General features: G+C 30.1%; 1 protein-coding gene across 3 annotated transcripts in view; it reads left to right on the forward strand.

Moving 5' to 3' along the window:
- The window catches only part of GlcAT-P (Glucuronyltransferase P), a 197,918-nt gene that overhangs the window by 64,019 nt on the left and 109,359 nt on the right, over nucleotides 1-24,540 (forward strand). For all 3 annotated transcript variants that reach the window (XM_073981363.1, XM_073981362.1, XM_073981364.1), the window contains exon 2: nucleotides 5,753-5,790. The gene's annotated coding sequence lies outside the window, so the exon portion shown is untranslated. The remainder of the gene's footprint in view (nucleotides 1-5,752; nucleotides 5,791-24,540) is intronic.

Genomic DNA, 24,540 nt, shown 5'->3' on the forward strand with positions numbered 1-24,540 from the left:
ATTATAAGTTGAAAAAAATATTTTAAAAAATCCACGACTGTATTATAAGTTGAAAAAATATTTTAAAAAATCCACGACTGTATTATAAGTTGAAAAAAATATTTTAAAAAATCCACGACTGTACTATAAGTTGAAAAAAATATTTTAAAAAATCCACGACAGTATTATAAGTTAAAAAAAATATTTTAAAAAATCCACGACTATATTATAAGTTGAAAAAAATATTTTAAGAAATCCACGACTGTATTATAAGTTGAAAAAAATATTTTAAAAAATCCACGACTGTATTATAAGTTGAAAAAAATATTTTAAAAAATCCACGACTGTATTATAAGTTGAAAAAAATATTTTAAAAAATCCACGACTGTATTATAAGTTGAAAAAAAAATTTTAAAAAATCCACGACTGTATTATAAGTTGAAAAAAATATTTTAAAAAATCCATGACTATATTATAAGTTGAAAAAAATATTTTAAAAAATCCACGACTGTATTATAAGTTGAAAAAAATATTTTAAAAAATCCACGACTGTATTATAAGTTGAAAAAAATATTTTAAAAAATCCACGACTGTATTATAAGTTGAAAAAAATATTTTAAAAAATCCACGACTGTATTATAAGTTGAAAAAAATATTTTAAAAAATCCACGACTGTATTATAAGTTGAAAAAAATATTTTAAAAAATCCACGACTGTATTATAAGTTGAAAAAAATATTTTAAAAAATCCACGACTGTATTATAAGTTGAAAAAAATATTTTAAAAAATCCACGACTGTATTATAAGTTGAAAAAAATATTTTAAAAAATCCACGACTGTATTATAAGTTGAAAAAAATATTTTAAAAAATCCACGACTGTATTATAAGTTGAAAAAAATATTTTAAAAAATCCACGACTGTATTATAAGTTGAAAAAAATATTTTAAAAAATCCACGACTGTATTATAAGTTGAAAAAAATATTTTAAAAAATCCACGACTGTATTATAAGTTGAAAAAAATATTTTAAAAAATCCACGACTGTATTATAAGTTGAAAAAAATATTTTAAGAAATCCACGTTTGTATTATTGCTTGAAAAAATATTTTTAAAAAATCCACGTTTGTATTATTGCTTAAAAAAAATATTTTAAAAAATCCACGTTTGTATTATTGCTTGAAAAAATATTTTCAAAAAATCCACGTTTGTATTATTGCTTGAAAAAATATTTTAAAAAATCCACGTTTGTATTATTGCTTGAAAAAAATATTTTAAAAAATCCACGTTTGTGTTATTGCTTCAAAAAATATTTTCAAAAAATCCACGTTTGTATTATTGCTTGAAAAAAATATTTTAAAAAATCCACGTTTGTATTATTGCTTGAAAAAAATATTTTAAAAAATCCACGTTTGTATTATTGCTTGAAAAAATATTTTAAAAAATCCACGTCTGTATTTACTACTTGAAAAAACTATTTAAAAAAATCCACGTTTGTATTATTGCTTGAAAAAAATATTTTAAAAAATCCACGTTTGTATTATTGCTTAAAAAAAAAATATTTTAAAAAATCCACGTTTGTATTATTGCTTGAAAAAATATTTTAAGAAATCCACGTTTGTATTATTGCTTGAAAAAATATTTTTAAAAAATCCACGTTTGTATTATTGCTTAAAAAAAATATTTTAAAAAATCCACGTTTGTATTATTGCTTGAAAAAATATTTTCAAAAAATCCACGTTTGTATTATTGCTTGAAAAAATATTTTAAAAAATCCACGTTTGTATTATTGCTTGAAAAAAATATTTTAAAAAATCCACGTTTGTGTTATTGCTTCAAAAAATATTTTCAAAAAATCCACGTTTGTATTATTGCTTGAAAAAAATATTTTAAAAAATCCACGTTTGTATTATTGCTTGAAAAAAATATTTTAAAAAATCCACGTTTGTATTATTGCTTGAAAAAATATTTTAAAAAATCCACGTCTGTATTTACTACTTGAAAAAACTATTTAAAAAAATCCACGTTTGTATTATTGCTTGAAAAAAATATTTTAAAAAATCCACGTTTGTATTATTGCTTAAAAAAAAAATATTTTAAAAAATCCACGTTTGTATTATTGCTTGAAAAAATATTTTAAAAAAATCCACGTTTGTATTATTGCTTGAAAAAAAAAATATTTTAAAAAATCCACGTTTGTATTATTGCTTGAAAAAATATTTTAAAAAATCCACGTTTGTATTATTGCTTGAAAAAATATTTTAAAAAATCCACGTTTGTATTATTGCTTGAAAAAATATTTTAAAAAATCCACGTTTGTATTATTGCTTGAAAAAAATATTTTAAAAAATCCACGTTTGTATTATTGCTTAAAAAAATATTTTAAAAAATCCACGTTTGTATTATTGCTTAAAAAAAAAATATTTTAAAAAATCCACGTTTGTATTATTGCTTGAAAAAATATTTTAAAAAAATCCACGTTTGTATTATTGCTTGAAAAAAAAAAATATTTTAAAAAATCCACGTTTGTATTATTGCTTGAAAAAATATTTTAAAAAATCCACGTTTGTATTATTGCTTGAAAAAAATATTTTAAAAAATCCACGACTGTATTATAGCTTGGAAAGAAATATTTTAAAAAATCCACGTTTGTATTATTGCTTAAAAAAAAATATTTTAAAAAATCCACGTTTGTATTATTGCTTGAAAAAATATTTTAAAAAAATCCACGTTTGTATTATTGCTTGAAAAAAAAAAAATATTTTAAAAAATCCACGTTTGTATTATTGCTTGAAAAAATATTTTAAAAAATCCACGTTTGTATTATTGCTTGAAAAAATATTTTAAAAAAATCCACGTTTGTATTATTGCTTGAAAAAAAAAATATTTTAAAAAATCCACGTTTGTATTATTGCTTGAAAAAATATTTTAAAAAATCCACGTTTGTATTATTGCTTGAAAAAATATTTTAAAAAATCCACGTTTGTATTATTGCTTGAAAAAAATATTTTAAAAAATCCACGTTTGTATTATTGCTTAAAAAAATATTTTAAAAAATCCACGTTTGTATTATTGCTTAAAAAAAAATATTTTAAAAAATCCACGTTTGTATTATTGCTTGAAAAAATATTTTAAAAAAATCCACGTTTGTATTATTGCTTGAAAAAAAAAAATATTTTAAAAAATCCACGTTTGTATTATTGCTTGAAAAAATATTTTAAAAAATCCACGTCTGTATTTATTACTTGAAAACATATTTTAAAAAATCCACGTCTGTATTTATTACTTGAAAACATATTTTAAAAAATCCACGTCTGTATTTATTACTTGAAAACATATTTTAAACAAGTAAGAAAAGCGTTAAGTTCGGTCGTGCCGAACTTTTTATACCCTCCACCACAAATTTCAGCCATTTCGGTGGATTAATGTGGCCACAACCTTGAAAATACCGAAATGCGGAAGGTACCGTTCTATGGGGGCTATATGATGGCGTGGACCTATACCTAAAAATTTCTGGGGGAAAGTTTTATACGCCTTAAGAAGACTAAATATCAAATTTCAGCCATCTCGGTGTGATAATGAGGCTAAAACGTTCAAAATATCGAAAATCGGGAGATATTGTATTATGGAGGGCTATATCAACACGTGGACCTATATAAACATTTTATGGTAGAAATGTTTCTTAGCCTCTGGAAACACAAAATACAAAGTTACAACCGATTCTTCGGTAAAATGGGTCTAATACATTCAAAATATATTCAAATGACGCGTACTTTATAAGGGGCCTTATGTGGGGGCTATACCAAAACGTGGACCTATATAACCCAACTTTGGTATGAATGTTTTCTGGCCTCTGAAGACACAAAATACCAAATTACAACCACTTCTGTGGTCAAATGGGTCTAATACATTCAAAATATATTAAAATGACGCGTACTTTATATGGGGCCTTATATGGGGGCTATACCAAAACGTGGACCTATATAACCCAACTTTGGTAGGAATATTTTTTGGCCTCTGGAGACACAAAGTACCAAATTACAACCAATTCGGTGGTAAAATGGGCCAAATATCTTAAAAATTCCTTAAAACGACGACGCGTCACGCGTCATTTTGTATGGGAGCTATACGAAAGCGTGGACCTACATAGCCCGCTTTCAATACCAAAAGTCCTACGTAAAAATAACATATTTTCCCAAAATTTCATCAACCTACGTCAATCCATTCGGACGCTAGAGTGATTTCCACAGACGGACAGACGGACAGACGGACAGACGGACGGACATGGCTATATCGATGTAGAATTGCACGCTGATCAAGAATATATATACTTTGTGGGGTCTACAATGATTATTTCGAGTAGTTACAAACGTAGTGACAAACTTAATATACCCCCATCCTATGGTGGAGGGTATAAAAATCCACGTTTGTATTATTGTTTGAAAAAATATTTTAAAAAATCCACGTTAGTATTATTGTTTGAAAAAATATTTTAAAAAATCCACGTTAGTATTAATGCTTGAAAAAAATATTTTAAAAAATCCACCTGTGTATTATTGCTTGAAAAAAATATTTAAAAAATCCACGTTTGTATTATTGCTTAAAAAAATATTTTAAAAAATCCACGTTTGTATTATTGCTTGAAAAAATATTTTAAAAAAATCCACGTCTGTATTTATTACTTGAAAAAATATTTTAAAAAAATCCACGTCTGTATTTATTACTTGAAAAAATATTTTAAAAAATCCACGTTTGTATTATTGCTTGAAAAAAATATTTAAAAAAATCCACGACTGTATTATGACTTGAAAAAAATATTTAAAAAAATCCACGACTGTATTATGACTTGAAAAAAATATTTTAAAAAATCCACGTTTGTATTATTGCTTGAAAAAATATTTTTAAAAAATCCAACCACTGTATTATAAGTTGAAAAAAAATATTTCAAAAAATCCACGTTTGTATTATTGCTTGAAAAAAATATTTTAAAAAATCCACGTCTGTATTTATTACTTGAAAAAAATATTTTAAAAAATCCACGTCTGTATTTATTACTTGAAAAAAATATTTTAAAAAATCCACGTTTGTATTATTGCCTAAAAAACATTATTTAAAAAAATCCAGGTCGGTAATATGTCATGAAAAATATAATATTTTTTTGAGCATTTGGAAGTTTTCAAAAAACTTACATTTTCCGAGGGTTTCTAATTGGCTCTGCAACTACTTCCCAAAGACTTTATTGTAGCCTAATATGTCTAGTTTCAGAATCATTTTTCCAATCTTAAATCGGTTCAGAAATCCCGTAGCTATCGCGCTTTTAGTAAATCTACTCCTTTATTAAAAATACTCATACGCTCCAAGGGACAAAATATAAAAATTCAATTTTACTACAATGGAGCTACATTTTGGCTTATTATAGGATGGAAATCGAAAGCTTACATGTGGGTCTTTAGGATAAATCCGTTAGGAGTATGAAAAAGCCAATTTAGGGCACCACATAAGCTTTTTGCCTTTGAAAAGTTTATTTCATAATATTGAGGCTGTAAATAGAGGAAAAATCATTGAGGTCTTCAAAAGGCTAAAGAAGGCTTCTTGAGGCCTTCTATTGACAGAAGAAGACCTTGTCTGCTAAAGAGGGACCTCTTGAGGTCCCAATTTTATTCCATAAAATTTTTTTTTTGCTCTCCCTTAATATTATTCCCTCAATAAATAAATCTTTTATTTCAATTTGATTTTTCAATCTATTTTTCACGTTTATCTTTTTTTCTATTTTCAGATTCATTCCCAATATTTGAATACGCTGCTGCTGAGGAGGTAAATAAAACAATTTTTTCTTGAATAATATATTGGCGATTTGCCTTCAAGTGGAACAAACACATGTGTAGGTGTGTTCCCAAAACTCTCTTCCTCTCCCCCTTTTGTTTTCAATTTATTTTCCATTTATTTATGCGGCTAGGATAGATGATGCTATCCTTCCAATCCACTTTCGGAAAATGTAATTCAGCAATTTGTTGTAAACGAAAAACAAAATTCTCCCACCAAAAAAAGTGGACCAAACGGTAAAGGGATAAATGGATGACCAGTACACAAACAACTCCGAAATAGATTTATTTTCAATTTCAAATGAAAATTGTTTTTCCACAAAAATTGTTTAACCAAAATCAACAAACAGCAGAATGGATGTACCAACCAACAAGTCATCAGCCACGGCCATAACAGATTGCTTACAAAAAAGGTTAGCCACGAAGTGGAGGAGATGTTGTTGTCCATGATGATGATGATGTTGGTTTGGTTTGGCTTGGTTTGCTGGTTGGTTGGTTGTCCGGTTGGTAATAAATACAAAATTTTTATGTTTACAAAATGACGGCGCCATAAATTCTTAACTCATAGAATGGAATGAGGATGAGAATGATGCCATAAAGCCATTAAAATGAAACTAAAAGCCGAGCTGATTTTAAAGTTTAATGCTGCACAATGGAGGCAAAAGTTTTTAACCAACACACATTTAAGTTTCATTCTCCAGGGGATATTTAGGAGGGTAATGGATTAAAGGGATGAATTCAAGCAGCTGAATTGCAGAAATGTTGACATTTTATGCTATTCAGCTAGCTGAATTATATAAATGTTGACTTCTTATGCAATTCAGCTGCTAAAATTGTAAAAATATTAAAATTTTTTTATATTCAGCTAGCTGAATTGTACAAATGTTGAATTTTCATGCAATTCAGCTATAAAAATGTTGTCATTTGATTATATTCAGCTAGCTGAATTATAAAAATCTGACTTTTTATGAAATTCAGCTAGCTGAATTTTATAAATGATCATATTTTAGGCTATTCAGCTGGATGAATTATAAAAATGTTGATATTTTATGCAATTCAGCAAGCTGAATTGAACTTTTATTAAATATTTTTACAATTCAGCTAGCTGAATTCTAACAGTATTGACATTTTGTGTAATTCAGCTAACTGATTTGTACAAATGTTTACTCTTTACGCAATTTAGCTAGCAGAATTGAACAAATAACAACATTTAGTCATATTCAGTAAGCTGAATTATTTTATTGTTGGTTTTTTATGCAACTCAGCTAGCTGAATTGTAATAAAATTAACATTTTATGTAATTCAGCTGGCTGAATTATATAAATGTTTACATTTTATGCTATTCAGCTAGCTGAATTGTATAAATTTTGCTATTTTATGCAATTCAGCTTGTTGAATTGTACAATTAACATCATTTAATTATATTCAGCTAGCTGGATTGTACAAGTAACGCGATTTAATTATATTCACCTAGCTGAATTACAAAAATTAGCACATTTAATGCAATTCAGCTAGCTGAAATATACAAATGTTGACTTTTTATGCTATTCAGCTAGCTGAATTATACAAAAGCTGACTTCTTATGGAATTCAGCTAGCTGAATTGTAAAAGTAACATTGTTTAATGATATTCAGCCGGCTGAATTTTGCAAATGTTGAATTTTTATGCAATTCAGAGAGTTGATTTATAAAAATGTTCAAATTTTTAACAGCATAAAAGCTGAATTGTAAAAATGTTCACATTTTGTGCTATTCAGCTAGCTGAGTTATAAAAATTTGACCGTTTTTTGTAATTCAGCTAGCTGAAATATACAAATGTTGACTTTTTATGAAATTCAGCTAGCTGAATTATACAAAAGCTGACATCTTATGAAATTCAGCTAGCTGAAGTGTAAAAGCAACATTGTTTAATGATATTCAGCTGGCTGAATTTTGCAAATGTTGAATTTTTATGCAATTCAGAGAGCTGAATTACATAAATGTTGACTTACCATTAAATTCAGCAAGCTGAATTATATAAATGTTGACCTTTTATTAAATTTAGCTAGCTCAATTTTACAAATGTTGACTTTTTATGCAATTCAGCTAGCTGAATTATGAAAATGTTTGCATTTAATGCTATTGAGCTTGCTGAATTGTAAAAATGTTCGCATTTTATGCTATTCAGCTAGCTAAATTATAAAAATGTTCAAATGATATGCTGTTAAGCCAGCTGAATTGTAAAAATGTTTGCACTTTATGCTATTCAGCTTGCTGAATTGTAAAAATGTTCACATTTTGTGCTATTCAGCTAGCTGAATTATAAAAATTTGCTCATTTTATTTAATTCGGCTAGCTGAATTATGAAAATGTTCTCATTTTATGCAATTCAGCTAACTGAATTATGCAAATGTTAACTTTTTATAAAATTCAGTTAGCTGAATTATATAAATGTTCCCTTTTATGTAAATCAGCTGGCTGAATTGTACAAAGAACGTTATTTAATAACATGCAGCTAGTTGAATTATGCAAATGTTGACTTTTTATGCAATTAAGTCTGCTGAATTGTACAAATGTTGCCATTTTATGCAATTCAGCTAACTGAACTGTAGAAATGTCGACGTTTTAAGCAATTCAGCTAGCTGAATTATAAAAATGTTCAAATGTTATATTGTTAAGCCAGCTGAATTGTAAAAATGTTTGCATTTTGTGCTATTCAGCTCGCTGAATTGTAAAAATGTTCACATCTTGTGCTATTCAGCTAGCTGAATTATAAAAATTTGCACATTTTATGCAATTCAGCTTGCTGAGTTGTACAAGTGTTCACATTTTATGCAATTCAGTTAGCTGAATAGTACAAATGTTGCAATTTCATGCAATTAAGCTAGCTGAATTGTACAAATGTTGCCATTATATGCAATTCAGCTAGCTGAATAGTACAAATGTTGCAATTTCATGCAATTAAGCTAGCTGAATTGTACAAATGTTGCCATTATATGCAATTCAGCTAGCTGAATAGCACAAATGTTTCCATTTTATGCAATTCAGCTAGGTGAATAGTACAAATGTTACAATTTTATGCAATTCAGCTAGCTGAACTGTAGAAATGTTAACATTTTATGCATTTCAGTTAGCTGAATAGTACAAATGTTACTATTTTATGCAATTCCGCTAGCTAAATTGTACAAGTGTTGCCGTTTTATGCAATTCAGCTACCTGAATAGTCCAAATATTGCCATTTTATGCAATTCAGCTAGGTGATTAGTACAAGTGTTACCATTTTATGCAATTTCGCTAGCTAAATTGTACAAATGTTGCCATTTTATGCAATTAAGCTAGCTGAATTGTACAAATGTTGCAATTAAGCAAGCTGAATTGTTCAAATAATGCCATTATATGTAATTCAGCTAGCTGAATAGTACAAATATTGCCATTTTATGCAATTCAGCTAGTTGAATAGTTCAAATGTTGCCATTTTATGCAATTCAGCTAGGTGATTAGTACAAGTGTTACCATTTTATGCAATTTCGCTAGCTAAATTGTACAAATGTTGCCATTTTATGCAATTAAGCTAGCTGAATTGTACAAATGTTGCAATTAAGCAAGCTGAATTGTTCAAATAATGCCATTATATGTAATTCAGCTAGCTGAATAGTACAAATGTTGCCATTTTATGGAATTCAGCTAGGTGAATAGTACAAATGTTGCAATTAAGCTAGCTGAATTGTTCAAATAATCCCATTATATGTAATTCAGCTAGCTGAATAGTACAAATGTTGCCATTTTATGGAATTCAGCTAGGTGAATAGTACAAATGTTGCAATTAAGCTAGCTGAATTGTACAAATGTTGCCATTATATGCAATTCAGCTAGCTGAATAGTACAAATATTGCCATTTTATGCAATTCAGCTAGGTGAATAGTACAAATGTTGCAATTAAGCTAGCTGAATTGTACAAATGTTGCCATTATATGCAATTCAGCAAGCTGAATAGTACAAATATTGCCATTTTATGGAATTCAGCTAGGTGAATAGTACAAATGTTGCAATTAAGCTAGCTGAATTGTACAAATGTTGCCATTATATGCAATTTAGCTAGCTGAATAGTAAAAATATTGCCAGTTTATGCAATTCAGCTAGGTGAATAGTGCAAATGTTGCAATTAAGCTAGCTGAATTGTACAAATGCTGCCATTATATGTAATTCAGCTAGCTGAATAGTACAAATATTGCCATTTTATGCAATTCAGCTAGCTGAATAGTACAAATGTTGCAATTAAGCTAGCTGAATTGTACAAATGCTGCCATTATATGTAATTCAGCTAGCTGAATATTAAAAATATTGCCAGTTTATGCAATTCAGCTAGGTGAATAGTTCAAATGTTGCCATTTTATGCAATTCAGCTAAGTGAATAATACAAATGTTGCAATTAAGCAAGCTGAATTGTACAAATGTTGCCATTATATGCAATTCAGCTAGCTGAATAGTACAAATATTGCCATTTTATGCAATTCAGCTAGCTGAATAGTACAAATGTTGCAATTAAGCTAGCTGAATTGTACAAATGCTGCCATTATATGTAATTCAGCTAGCTGAATATTAAAAATATTGCCAGTTTATGCAATTCAGCTAGGTGAATAGTTCAAATGTTGCCATTTTATGCAATTCAGCTAGGTGAATAGTACAAATGTTGCAATTAAGCAAGCTGAATTGTACAAATGTTGCCATTATATGCAATTCAGCTAGCTGAATAGTACAAATATTGCCATTTTATGCAATTCAGCTAGGTGAATAGTACAAATGTTGCAATTAAGCTAGCTGAATTGTACAAATGCTGCCATTATATGCAATTCAGCTAGCTGAATAGGACAAATATTGCCAGTTTATGAAATTCAGCTAGGTGAATAGTACAAATGTTGCAATTAAGCTAGCTGAATTGTACAAATGTTGCCATTTTATGCAATTAACCTAGCTGAATTGTACAAATGTTGCCACTATATGCAATTCAGCTAGCTGAATAGTACAAATGTTGCCATTTTATGCAATTCAGCTAGCTGAATTACATAAATCTTGACAATTTTTACAATTTAGCTGGCTGAATTACATAAAAAGGGTAAATAATTATAATTCAGCTAGCTGATTGAACATAAACCTATTTTTCGGCAGCTGAATTGACCTTAAAGGCATATTCAGCTAGCTTAATTGATGTGAAATCTATTTTTATGTACCTGAAATTATCTTAAAGATCTATTCAGCTAGCTGAATTGAATAAAAACTATTATTTTTTAAATTTAGCTAGATGAATTACAATTCCTTAATTCACCTTGTTCAATAGCGTTTTTAATTACCTTCCTCTCTATCTAATTCTCTCCTTTTCACACCATTTTGACCATTTGCAAAACGTTTTTACCATCAAACACTTTGTCAAAGCTCAATTTGTCCATTTGCCATCCATCCACTTGCAATATCTAGACAAATAGCAGCACACAATATGACACATATAATTCCCATCCAAACAGTCATCCATCCAGCTATCCATCCATTCATTCAACCATTTCAGAATACAACACCATTAACAATAAGTAATGCTATTGAAAAACCACACCACACCACATGAAAACAGCAAATGAGATATGACAACGTCTATCGCTCGCTCTCTGTGACAATGACATCACATCGCAACTGACAACGTCAACTACATTTTGATATCATTACACAATCAATTGTTGGATGTTGTTTCTTTCTTGTCGTTGTTGGGCGACACTGATAACACCAACAAAGAATGTTAATGATAATGTTGTTGGTGTCGATGAGGATGATGATGATGGTGTTCTTGCTTTCCATTCTTGTTCTACAACACAATTATGTTGATGATATTACTTGTTGTTGTTGTTGTTGCTGGCCAAACGAATTGTAAGAAAGAAAAAAATGCCATCACCAAACAAAAGAACATTGACATTTTATGTCAACTACAGAACTAAAAAAAAACTTGTCAATTTTTTTCTACGAACTTTAATTGAATGTTGGAGTGTAAACATGACCAGAACAAGACCTTGCACACTACAACAACAAAGGTGAACTGAAAATAAACTGTCATGATATGATATTGACCTTTCTTTTGTAATAATAATAGCTATTTATGTAATCTATAGGGACATGGAAAAATATTAATTCAGCTAGCTGAATAGGTATTATTTTCATATTATAGTTTGGGGCTTAAATTTAGTTTTTGTGTTAGAAAATTCTAATTCAGCTAGCTGAATTGTTAAAATATTGAATAAAAATGCAATTCAGCTAGCTGAATTGAATAAAGTGTGTAAATTTTTATAATTCAGCCAGCTGAATAGCACAAAATGTGAACATTTTTATAATTCAGCTAGCTGAAACGCATAAAAAGTTAACATTTGCATAATTCAGCTAGCTGAATTGCATAAAAAGTCAATATTTGTATAATTCAGCCAGCTGAATATCATTAAATGATTTTTATTTTTAATATTCAGCTAGCTGAATTGCATAAAAAGTCAATATTTGTATAATTCAGCTAGCTGAATTGCATGAAAAGGCAGAATTTAAATAACTCAGCTAGCTGAATAGCATAAAAAGTCAACATTTGTATAATTTCCGCTAGCTGAATTGCATAAAAAGTCAACATTTGTATAATGCAGCTAGCTGAATACTATTAAATGATGTTATGTTTAAAATTCAGCTAGCTGATTTGCATAAAATGTGTGAATTGTTATAATACAGCTAGCTGAATTGCATTAAAAGTCAACATTTGCATAATTCAGCTAGCTGAATAACACAATATGTGAGCATTTGCATAATTCAGCTAGCTGATTTGCAAAAAAGTTCAATATTTTTAGAATTCAACTAGCTGAATAACACAAAATGTGAACATTTTTATAATTCTGATAGCTGAAATGTATAAAAAGTCAATGTTTGTATAATTCAGCCAGCTGAAATCATTAAATGATGTTAATTTTTAAAACTCGGCTAGCTGAATTGCATAAAAAGTCAACATTTGCATAGTTTAGCTATCTGAATAGCACAAAATGTGAACATTTGCATAATTCAGCTAGCTGAATTGCATGAAAAGGCAGAATTTATATAATTCAGCTAGCTGAATAGCATAAAAAGTCAACATTTGTATTATGGTGCTGGCTGAATACCAATAAATGATGTTATTTTTGAAATTCAGCTAGCTGATTTGCATAAAATATGTAAATTGTTATAATATAGGTAGCTGAATTGCATTAAAAGTCAACATTTGCATAGTTCAGCTAGCTGAATAGCACAAAATGTGAACATTTGCATAATTCAGCTAGCTGAATTGCAAAAAAGTTCAATATTTTTATAATTCAGCTAGCTGAATAGCACAAAATGTGAACATTTTTATAATTCAGATAGCTGAATTGCATAAAAAGTCAATATTTGTATGATTCCACCAGCTGAATATCATTAAATGATTTTTATTTTTACAACTCAGCTAGCTGAATTGCAAAAAAAGCCAATATTTGCATAATTCAGCTAGCGGAATAGCACAAATTGTGAACATTTTTATAATTCAGCTAGCTGAATTGCATGAAAATGCAGAATTTATATAATTCAGCTAACTGAATAGCATAAAAAGTCAACATTTGTATTATGCTGTTGGCTGAATACCATTAAATGATGTTATTTTTAAAATTCAGCTAGCTGATTTGCATAAAATATGTGAATTGTTATAATACAGCTAGCTGAATTGCATTAAAAATCAACATTTGCATAATTCAGCTAGCTGAATAGCACCAAATGTGAGCATTTGCATAATTCAGCTAGCTGAATAGCACCAAATGTGAGCATTTGCAGAATTGAGCTAGCTGAATAGCACAAAATGTGAACATTTTTATAATTCAGCTAGCTGAATACCACAAAATGGGAACATTTTTATAATTCAGCTAGCTGAATAGCACGAAATGTGAGCATTTGCATAATGCAGCTAGCTGAATTGCAAAAAAGTTCAATATTTTTATAATAATAAATAGCACAAAATTAAACTTTGTAATAATTCAGCTAGCTGAAATGCATAAAAAGTCAATATTTGTATAATTCAGCTAGCTGAATATTATCAAATGGTTTTTATTTTTAATATTCAGGTAGCTGAATTGCATAAAAAGTCAACATTTGCATAATTCAGCTAGCTGAATAACACAAAATGTGAACATTTGTATAATTCAGCTAGCTAAATTGCAAAAAAGTTCAATATTTTTATAATTCAGCTAGCTGAATAGCATAAAATGTGAACATTTTTATAATTCAGCTAGCTGAAATGCATAAAAAGTCAATGTTTGTATAATTCAGCCAACTGAATATCATTAAATGATTTTTATTTTTAATATTCAGCTAGCTGAATTGCATAAAAAGTCAAGATTTCTATAATTCAGCTAGCTGAATTGTATAAATAACATAATTTAATGATATTCAGTTAGCTGAATTATAGAAATGTTGATTTTTTATGCAATTCAGCTAACTGAATTATGCAAATGTTGCCCCTTTTCTGTTATTCAGCTAGCTGAATTACACAAATATTACCATTTAATGAAATTCATTCCGCAGAATTGTAAAAATGTTAACTTTTTATTATTGTTTTCAGCTAACTGAATTATACAAATGTACATATTTATGCAATTCATCTGACTGAATTGGACAAAAAGTAAAAATTTGTGTAATTTAGCTAGTTGAATATCGTAAAAAGTTAACATTTTTACAATTCAGCTAGTTGAATGGCATAAAATGTTGAAATTTTTAGAATTCAGCTAGCTGAATTGCATTAAATGGCGACATTTGTAAAATACAACCAGCTGAATATAGTAAAAAGTCAACATTTGTGTAATTCAGATAGCTGAATATCATAAAAAGTGAAAATTTTTACAATTCGGCTAGCCGAATGGCATAAAATGTGTAAATTTTTACAATTCGGCCAGCTGAATGACATAAAATGTGCAAATTTTTACACTTCAGCGGGCTGAATTGCATTAAATGGTAATATTTGTGTAATTCAGCTAGCTGAATAACAGTAAAGGGCAACATTTGCATAATTCAGCTAGCTGAATTGCATAAAATTTTCACTTTTTATGATATTCAGCTAACTGAATTGTAAAAAAGTTCACGTTATATGATATTCAGCTAGCTGAATTACACAAATGTTGATTTTTTGTCGTATACAGCCAGCTCAATTATGAAAATATTGAACTTTTTTCAATTCAGCTATCTGAATTGTACAAATATCGTACTTATCTGCTTGAATTACAAAAATGTTACCATTTTATGCAATTCAGCTAGCTGAAATGTACAAATGTTGAGATTTAATGTTATTCAGCTAGCTAAATTTTAATAATACACACATTTTATACTGTTCACCCAGCTGAATTGTAAAAAATTGATAATTTTATGTACAATTATTGTACTTTACTGTGATTCAGCTGGCTTAATGTTACAAATGTTGAAATTTTTTGTAATTTAGCTAGCTGAATTGTACAAATGTTGTCATTTTATGCAATTCAGCAAGCTGAATTATAAAAATATTGAAATGTTTTAGAATTCAGCTAGCTGAATTGTACAATTGTATGCAATTCAGCTACCATTATACAATTTAATGCAATTCAGCCCGCTGAATTGTAAAAAGTTGCACATTTTACGCCATTCAGCTAGCTGAATTGTAAAAATGAACATATTTTATTCAATACAGGTAGCTGAATTGTACAAAGGGTGAGATTTAATGTTATTCAGCTAGCTGAATTTTAATAATATACAAGTTTTATACTATTCAGCCCGCTGAATTGTAAAAATTTACACATATTATGTAATTCAGCCAGCTGATTTGTAAAAATGTACACATTTTATGTAATCCAGCCAGCTGAATTGTACAAATGATGCCATTTAATGCAATTCAGCTAGATGAATTGTACAAATTTTGACGTTGTATGCAATTGAGCTAGCTAAATAGTAGAAATATGCACATTTTGTTTACTTCATCTAGCTGAATTGAAAAATATTAACATTTTATGTAATTCAGCTAGTTAAATTGTACAAATGCTGACTTTTTATGCATTTCAACAAGCTGAATTGTAAAAATAACATCATTTTATTATATTCAGCAAGCTGAATTATACAAATATTGACTTTGCATGAAATTCAGCTAGCTGAATTCCCAAAATGTTCACATTTTATGCTAATTACCTATGAATAATACAAATAATGACATTTTATGTTATTCAGCTTGCTGAATTATACAAATTTCTATTTTTTATGCTATTCAGCTTGCTGAATTGTAAAAATGTCCAGATTTTATGCAATTCAGCTGCCTAAATTGTACAAATTTTGTCACTTTATGCAATTCAGCTAGCTGAATTATATAAATCTTTACTTTTTATGGGATTCAGCTAGCTGAATAATGCAAATGTGAACATTTTATGACATCCAGCTAGCTGAGTTATACAAATTCCCATTTTTTTGCGCTATTCAGCTTGCTGAATTGCAAAAATTTCCAGATTTTATGCAATTCAGCTAGCTAAATTGTACAAATGTTGTCACTTTACGCAATTCAGCTAGCTTAATTATAGAAATTTGAACAATTTATGTGATTCAGCTAACTGAATTATATAAATCTTGACTATTAATGAGATTCAGCTAGCTGAATAATACAAATGTGAACATTTTATAATATTCAGCTAACTGAATTATACAAATTCCCATATTTTACGCTATTCAGCTTGCTGAATTGTAAAAAATTCCAGATTTTATGCAATTCAGCTAGCTAAATTGTAAGAATAACATCATTTTATGATATTCAGCAAGCTGAATTATTTAAATCTTGACTATTTATGAGATTCAGCTAGCTGAATATTGCAAATGTTGAAATTTTATGACATTCAGCTAGCTGAATTATACAAAATCCCATTTCTTACGTTATTCAGCTTGCTGAATTGTAAAAATTCCCGATTTTATGCAATCCAGCTAGGTAAATTGTACAAATGTTGTCACTTTATGCAATTCAGCTAGGTTAATTGTAAGAAAAACATCATTTTATGATATTCAGCAAGCTGAATTATATAAATCTTGACTTTTTATGAGATTCAGCTAGCTGAGTATTGCAAATGTTGCAATTTTATGCAATTCAACTAGCTTAATTATAGAAATTTGTACAATTTATGTGATTCAGCTAGCTGAATTGTAAAAATGCTGCCAATTTATGCAATTCAGCTGGCTGAATTCTAAAAATGTCGGCATTTTAATTAATTCAGCTAGCTGAATTGCACAAGAATTAACATTTTATGCAATTCAGCTACATAATTTATAAAAATTATGTTCAATTTCTTTAATTCAGCTAACAAAATATTAAAAAAAACACCATTTTATAATGGCCATCTACTTAATGGTCAGCTACTGACTATCTGTCCTGTCCAGTCCTGTTGTTCATGTTAAAACTGTTACTTCTGTAATGACTATCGTTACGTTGATTGCCTGTCATCTGTTATTCACAATTCTAGCTAGCTGTAGCTTGGCTAAGTGAGGCCGGCAACGATGTGACATTTGTTGTGGTGACATTGTGTCATTTCAATGGAAGAGAAAAAAAAACATACCAACATACCGAGGAGATACATTTGCCACTTGCAGTTGCATGCACACATACACACCGTATGAAAATATCTAGAAACAGCAACAGCAGATATTTAGTCAGTCTTAGCCACATCCGGTATTTCCGTTTCCTTTTTGATTTGCACTTCATTGGAAGAAGAAGAAGTTGTGTAAAAAACCTCATATATTTTACAGGTAGTCGTAGTTACTGGTACCTTTCTCCTCTCTCTCTCTCTCTCTCTGAATTGTTTGTGTGCCATTGCAATAATGTTGACCCAATCCCAGTTGTTTAGTTGTTTTTTTTTGCTTCCTTCTTCTTCATCTCCTGGCTTGTGACAATTCCATAGAAGTTGCTTGCAATCCTACTATGCTTGAATGCAGAATAAAAATGCTTGTTGTTCCTGTTGTGGTCTGTCTTTCTTTACAAAAACCTGCCAACATTTTGTTTATTATTCTCCGTTTGTCCAATTTCTATGAATGTTGGATTTGTGGAGATATGTTGAAATGAATGTGTGTGTGTCTGTGTGTGCGTATGTTCGTGTAATTCTGTGCAAGGATATTAAAGTGCTTATGACATTGATCGTAACTGCTGTCTCGTTGCGGTGTCATGTCCAACAAAATTTGTTGTCGTTTTTTTTTGTCCAAAAAGTCCAATATCTTGTAAAGCATTTGCGTTTTTAGCCCCAGCCCGTTTTCTACATTTTTTTCTTCAGGATAAGTGGAGTATCGTTTTAAGGACATTTGAAAGAATTTGATTTGCAGAATTTTTTCATTTACAGGACAAGAGGAATTGGTATTGTGGTCAATGAAAAATTCAGCTTTTTTTCTTATGGGGAAGGGTGAAGAAGAATGCCAACCAAAGACCCCAATTGTCCTTTAAAGGAGAATAAGTTTATTCCAGAGCCCTATGTTTGATGTTTCAGGGCAGCTATAATACAGGGCTTTGACTTTCTCCTTCTTTCGCACTTCCCGTAAGACGATATTTTAGAAAATCGAATGCTAATGTTTCAATATTTTGAATTGTCTTAAATTTTTACACATTTTCCAGTAGTCTTAGGGTTTTCTTCATAAAGGGCATTCCATAGCCTAAAGTATCTAGTTTTATTATCATTTTTTAGATCTTAAATCGGTAGAGAAATCTTGAAGTTATTGCCGTTTTAGTAAAACAACTCCGCTATTAATAACACTCATACGCTCTATGGTACCGAAATTAAAAATTCGATTTTCTTGGAACAGAGCAATGTTTTGGATATTTTTCGATTGTAATGCAAACAGTATCTGCCTATTCAGATTATATTTGCTAAATGGTATAAACATTGCGTTCGGTAACTGAAAACAATTGAGAAATAATATAAAAATTCTTTAAAAGATCCACATTGTCTCTAAAGGCTGACAAAAATTCTTAAAAAGTCCACGTAGTCTCTAGAGGCTTTTCTGGTTTTTGGTTTTTTTCTATAGAAAAAAATTTCCTCAGGTCCCTGAGGATGGTTCTTTTCTATAAAAAAAATTTCCTCAGGTCCCTGAGGATGGTTTTTTTCTATAGAAAAAATTTCCTCAGGTCCCTGAGGATGTTTTTTTTCTCTAGAAAAAATTTCCTCAGGTCCCTGAGGATGGTTTTTTCTATAGAAAAAATTTCCTCAGGTCCCTGAGGATGGTTTTTTCTATAGAAAAAATTTCCTCAGGTCCCTGAGGATGGTTTTTTCTATAGAAAAAAATTTCCTCAGGTCCCTGAGAATGGTTTTTTCTATAGAAAAAATTTCCTCAGGTCCCTGAGAATGGTTTTTTCTATAGAAAAAATTTCCTCAGGTCCCTGAGGATGGTTTTTTCTATAGAAAAAATTTCCTCAGGTCCCTGAGGATGGTTTTTTCTACAGAAAAAATTTCCTCAGGTCCCTGAGGATGGTTTTTTCTATAGAAAAAATTTCCTCAGGTCCCTGAGGATGGTTTTTTCTATAGAAAAAATTTCCTCAGGTCCCTGAGGATGGTTTTTTTCTATAGAAAAAATTTCCTCAGGTCCCTGAGGATGGTTTTTTACTATAGAAAAAATTTCCTCAGGTCCCTGAGGATGGTTTTTTCTATAGAGAAAATTTCCTCAGGTCCCTGAGGATGGTTTTTTCTATAGAGAAAATTTCCTCAGGTCCCTGAGGATGGTTTTTTCTATAGAAAAAATTTCCTCAGGTCCCTGAGGATGGTTTTTTCTATAGAAAAAATTTCCTCAGGTCCCTGAGGATGGTTTTTTCTATAGAAAAAATTTCCTCAGGTCCCTGAGGATGGTTTTTTCTATAGAAAAAATTTCCTCAGGTCCCTGAGGATGGTTTTTTCTATAGAAAAAATTTCCTCAGGTCCCTGAGGATGGTTTTTTCTATAGAAAAAATTTCCTCAGGTCCCTGAGGATGGTTTTTTCTGGAGACTTGCAATAATTCTTTAAAAATCCCACGTTGCCTTCGGAGGCTTACAAAAATTCTTTAAACAATCCATTAACTTTCAGAGGCTTACGAGAATTCTATAAAAAAAATCCACATTGCCTCTAGAGGCTTAAACAATTCTTTAAAAAATCCACGTTGCCTCTAGGGGCTTATAAATGTTCTTTAAAGAATCCACGTTGCCTCTAAAGGCTGACAAAAACTCTTTAAAAAATTCACATTGCCTCTAGAGGCTTAGAAAAATTCTTTTAAAAATCTACGTTTCCTTTAAAGGCTTAGAAAACTTCTTTAAAAAATCCACATTGCCTCTAGAGGCTTAGAAAAATTCTTTAAAAAATCCACATTGCCTACAGAGGCTTAGAAAAATTCTTTAAAAAATCCACGTTGCTTCTATAGGCTTAGAAAAATGTTTTAAAAAATCCACATTGTCTCTAGAGGCTCAGAAAAATTCTTTCAAAAATCCACGTTGCCTCTAGAGGCTTAGAAAAATTCTTTAGAAAACCTACTTTGCCTCGAGAAGCTTGAAAAAATTCTTTAAAAATCCACGTCGCCCAAGAGGTTTAGAAGAATGTTGTAAAAAATCCACGTTGCCTTTAGAGGCTTAGAAAAATTCTTTGAAAATCCACGTTGCCTTTGGAGGCTTAGAAAAATTATTTAAGAAATCCACTTTGCTTCTAGAGGCTTAGAAGGATTCTTTAAAAAATCCACGTTGCCTCTAGAGGCTTATAAAAATTCTTTAAAAAAACCACGTTGCCTCTAGAGATTTAGAAAAATTCTTTAAAAAATCCACTTTGCCTCTAGAGGCTTATAATAATTCTTTAAAAAATCCACGTTGCCTCTAGAGGCTTAGAAAAATTCTTTAACAAATCCACGTTGCCTCTAGAGGCTTATAAAAATTCTTTAAAAAATCCACGTTGCCTCTAGAGGCTTATAAAAATTCTTTAAAAAATCCACGTTGCCTCTAGAGGCTTATAAAAATTCTTTAAAAATCCGCGTTGCAGGCTTACAAAAATTCTTTAAAAAATACACGTTGCCTCTAGAGGCTTAGAAAACTTTTTTAAACAATCTACGACGCTTTCGGAGGCTTAAAAAATTCTTTAAAAAAACCGGAGGCTTACAAAAATTCTTTAAAAAATCCACGTTGCCTCTAAAGGCTTACAAAAATTCTTTAAAAAATCCACGTTGCCTCTAAAGGCTTACAAAAATTCTTTAAACAATTCACATAGCCTCTAGAGGCTCAGAAAAATTCTTTAAAAATAAACGTTGCCTCTAGAGGCTTAGAAAAATTCTTTAAAAGATCTACTTTGCCTCTAGAGGCTTACAAAAATTCTTTAAAAAATCCTCGTTGCCTCTAGAGGCTTAGAAAAATTCTTTAAAAAATCCACGTTGGTTCTAGAGGATTAGAAAATTTTTTTAAAAAATCCACGTCGCCTCTAGTGGCTTAGAAATATTCTTTAAAAAATCCACATTGCCTCTAGAGGCTTAGAAATATTCTTTAAAAAATCCACGTTGCCTCTAGAGGCTTCGAAAAATTGTTTAAAAAATCCACGTTGCCTCTAAAGGCTTAGAAAAATTGTTTAAAAAATCCACGTTGCCTCTAAGGCTTAGAAAAATTGTTTAAAAAATCCACGTTGTCTCTAGAGGCTTAGAAAAATTGTTTAAAAAATCCACGTTGCCTCTAGAGGCTTAGAAAAGTTCTTTAAAAAATCCACGTTGCCTCTAGAGGCTTAGAAAAATTCTTTAAAAAATCCACGTTACCTCTAGAGGCTTAGAAGAATTGTTGATAAAATCCACGTCGCCTCTTGAGGCTTACAAAAATTCTTTAAAAAATCCACATTGCCTCTAGAGGCTTACAAAAATTCTTTAAAAATCCACATTGCCTCCAGAGGCTTACAAAAATTCTTTAAAAAAACCACGTTGCCTTTAGAGGCTTAGAAAAATTCTTTAAAAAAACCACGTTGCCTTTAGAGGCTTAGAAAAATTCTTTAAAAACCCCACATTGCCTCTAGGGGCTTAGAAAAATTCTTTAAAAAATCCACGTTGCCTCTAGAGGCTTAGAAAAATTCTTTAAGAAATGCGCGTTGCCTCTAGAGGCTTAGAAAAATTCTTTAAAAAATCCACGTTGCCTCTAGAAGCTTAGAAAAATTCTTTAAAAAATCCACGTTGCCTCTAGAGGCTTAGAAAAATTCTTTAAAAAATCCACGTTACCTCTAGAGGCTTAGAAAAATTCTTAAAAAAATCCACGTTGCCTCTAGAGGCTTAGAAAAATTCTTTAAAAAATCCACGTTGCCTCTAGAGGCTTAGAAAAATTCTTTAAAATATCCACGTTGCCTCTAGAGACTTAGAAAAATTCTTAAAAAAATCCACGTTGACTCTACAGGCTAACAAAAATTCTTTAAAAAATCCACGTTGCCTCTAAAGGCTTACAGAAATTCTTTAAAAAATCCACGTTGCCTCTAAAGGCTTACAAAAATTCTTTTAAAAATTCACGTTGCCTCTAGAGGCTTACAACAATTCTTCAAGAAATTCACGTTGCCTCTAGAGGCTTAGAAAAATTCTTTAAGAAATCCACGTCGTCTTCGGAGGCTTATAAATTTGTTTTAAACAATCCACGTCGCTTTCTGAGGCTTACGAAAATTCTTAAAAAATCCACATTACAAAAATTCTTTAAAAAATCCACGTTGCCTGTAAAGGCTTACGAAAATTCTTAAAAAATCCACATTACAAAAATTCTTTAAAAAATCCACGTTGCCTGTAAAGGCTTACAAAAAAATTTTAAAAAATCCACGTTGCCTCTAAAGGCTTACAAAAATTCTTTAAAAAATCCACGTTGCCTCTAAAGGCTTACAAAAATTCTTTAAAAAATCCACGTTGCCTCTAAAGGCTTACAAAAATTCTTTAAAAAATCCACGTTGCCTCTAAAGACTTACAAAAATTCTTTAAAAAATCCACGTTGCCTCTAGAGACTTAGAAAAATTCTTTAAAAGATCCACGTAGTCTCTAAAGACTGACAAAAATTCTTTAAAAGATCCACGTTGCCTATAAAGGCTGACAGGAAGGCTCAGGAAAATTCTTTAAAAATAAATGTCGCTTCTAGAGGCTTACAAAAATTCTTTAAAAATTTTTTGTTGCCTCTGGAGACTTACAATAATTCTTTAAAAATTCCACGTTGCCTCTAGAGGCTTATAAAAATTCTTTAAAATATCCACGTTGCCTCTAAAGGCTGACAAAAACTCTTTAGGAAATCCACGTTTTCTCTAGATGCTCAGAAAAATTCTTTAAAAATTCTTCTTACAAAAATTCTTTGAAAAATCCACATTGCCTCTAAAGGCTTTGGAAAATTCTTTAAAAAATCTACTTTGCCTCTAGAGGCTTGGAAAAATGCTTTAAAAAAACACGTTGTCTCTTGGGGCTCAGACAAATTCTTTAAAAATAGTCTACGCTAAGAAATTTATTGACCTTAAAAGGGGAATATAACTGACCCAATTCCATCGGTTTGATGTTTCAGGGCAGTTATAACACACTGCATAGCCTTTCCACTTTCATTGCACGTCCTGTAAGATGAAATTTTAGGAAATCCAATCTTAGCATCTTTAAATCCTTAAAAAAAAACTTATTTTTTACACAATTTCTAATAGTTTTAGCAATTTCTTCTTAAAAAGCAATCAATTGGCTGTAGAGTCTAGTTTAATTATCATTTTTCAGATCTTAAATCGCTTCGGAAATCTAGTAGTTATTGCCATTTTAGTAGAATAAATCCTCTATTAAAAATACTCATACGCACTAATGGACATAATTTAAAAATTCTATTTTACTCTAATGCCGCCACATTTTGGGATAATTTAGAATGGAAATGGGCATAAAGTAAATTAGGCAATCTATTTCAACGTAAATTTGTCCTAAAAAGTCATCCGACGGCCGTGCTTTAAGGAATACTACTCTATAATAAATTACATCATTATGTATTATAGAGAGCCTTACAGCACCTGTATTTTTCCAACAGAAAATGGCATCAAACTTCTTAAAAAATATTTTTGCTGTTTTCAGATTCCTCCTAAAAAACTCTTAAAAAACATCAATGAGCGTAAAACTGTTTAGTTCCACTGAAAGAAAATGTGTAAGGGCGTCAAATTTTGTCTTCTTGAGAGTCTCTACGAAAATCCTATAGAAATGTAGGGTTTACAGTCTTTAATATCCTCACAAAATATATCAAATTGCGATATGTGTCATACATGGCCTTCGCAAAAACTATTAAGAAAACCAAAATATTTTCCTGCAAAAAAAAAAAAAACAAAAAAAAAAAACTCATAAAAATGTGATGATTTGTGGTCTTAAGAGCCCCTCATTCATTAATTGACCTCTAATAGGCAGCGAATTAATTGGTATAATTTAAAAACAATAGGAAAGAGAACACATCGTGGTTTCAAAGCCTCATATAGTAACTATGAAGTTTCCCTAAAATATTGGGAAAAATACAAACGAATTTCTATCAGGGGTCCCAAGTTGGTGGTTTTCCCGCTACTTGTGATGATTTTTGACGTACAAAAACCACTGTTTAAGCAGGAATTTCAACTGTTTTAAGGTAAAAACCGCTACAGACCTATGGTGCGTACGTGGCTGTAGCGATTTTTACCTCGGAACAGTTGGCATCCCTGATTTCTATTCAATACTTCAACATTTTTCAAATGACTTGAATTTTCATACCTCTTCCAATAGAATTTCGCAT

Source organism: Musca autumnalis, unplaced genomic scaffold, assembly GCF_047663935.1.
Source record: "Musca autumnalis isolate F117 unplaced genomic scaffold, ASM4766393v1 scaffold_4, whole genome shotgun sequence".
NCBI lineage: Eukaryota > Metazoa > Arthropoda > Insecta > Diptera > Muscidae > Musca > Musca autumnalis.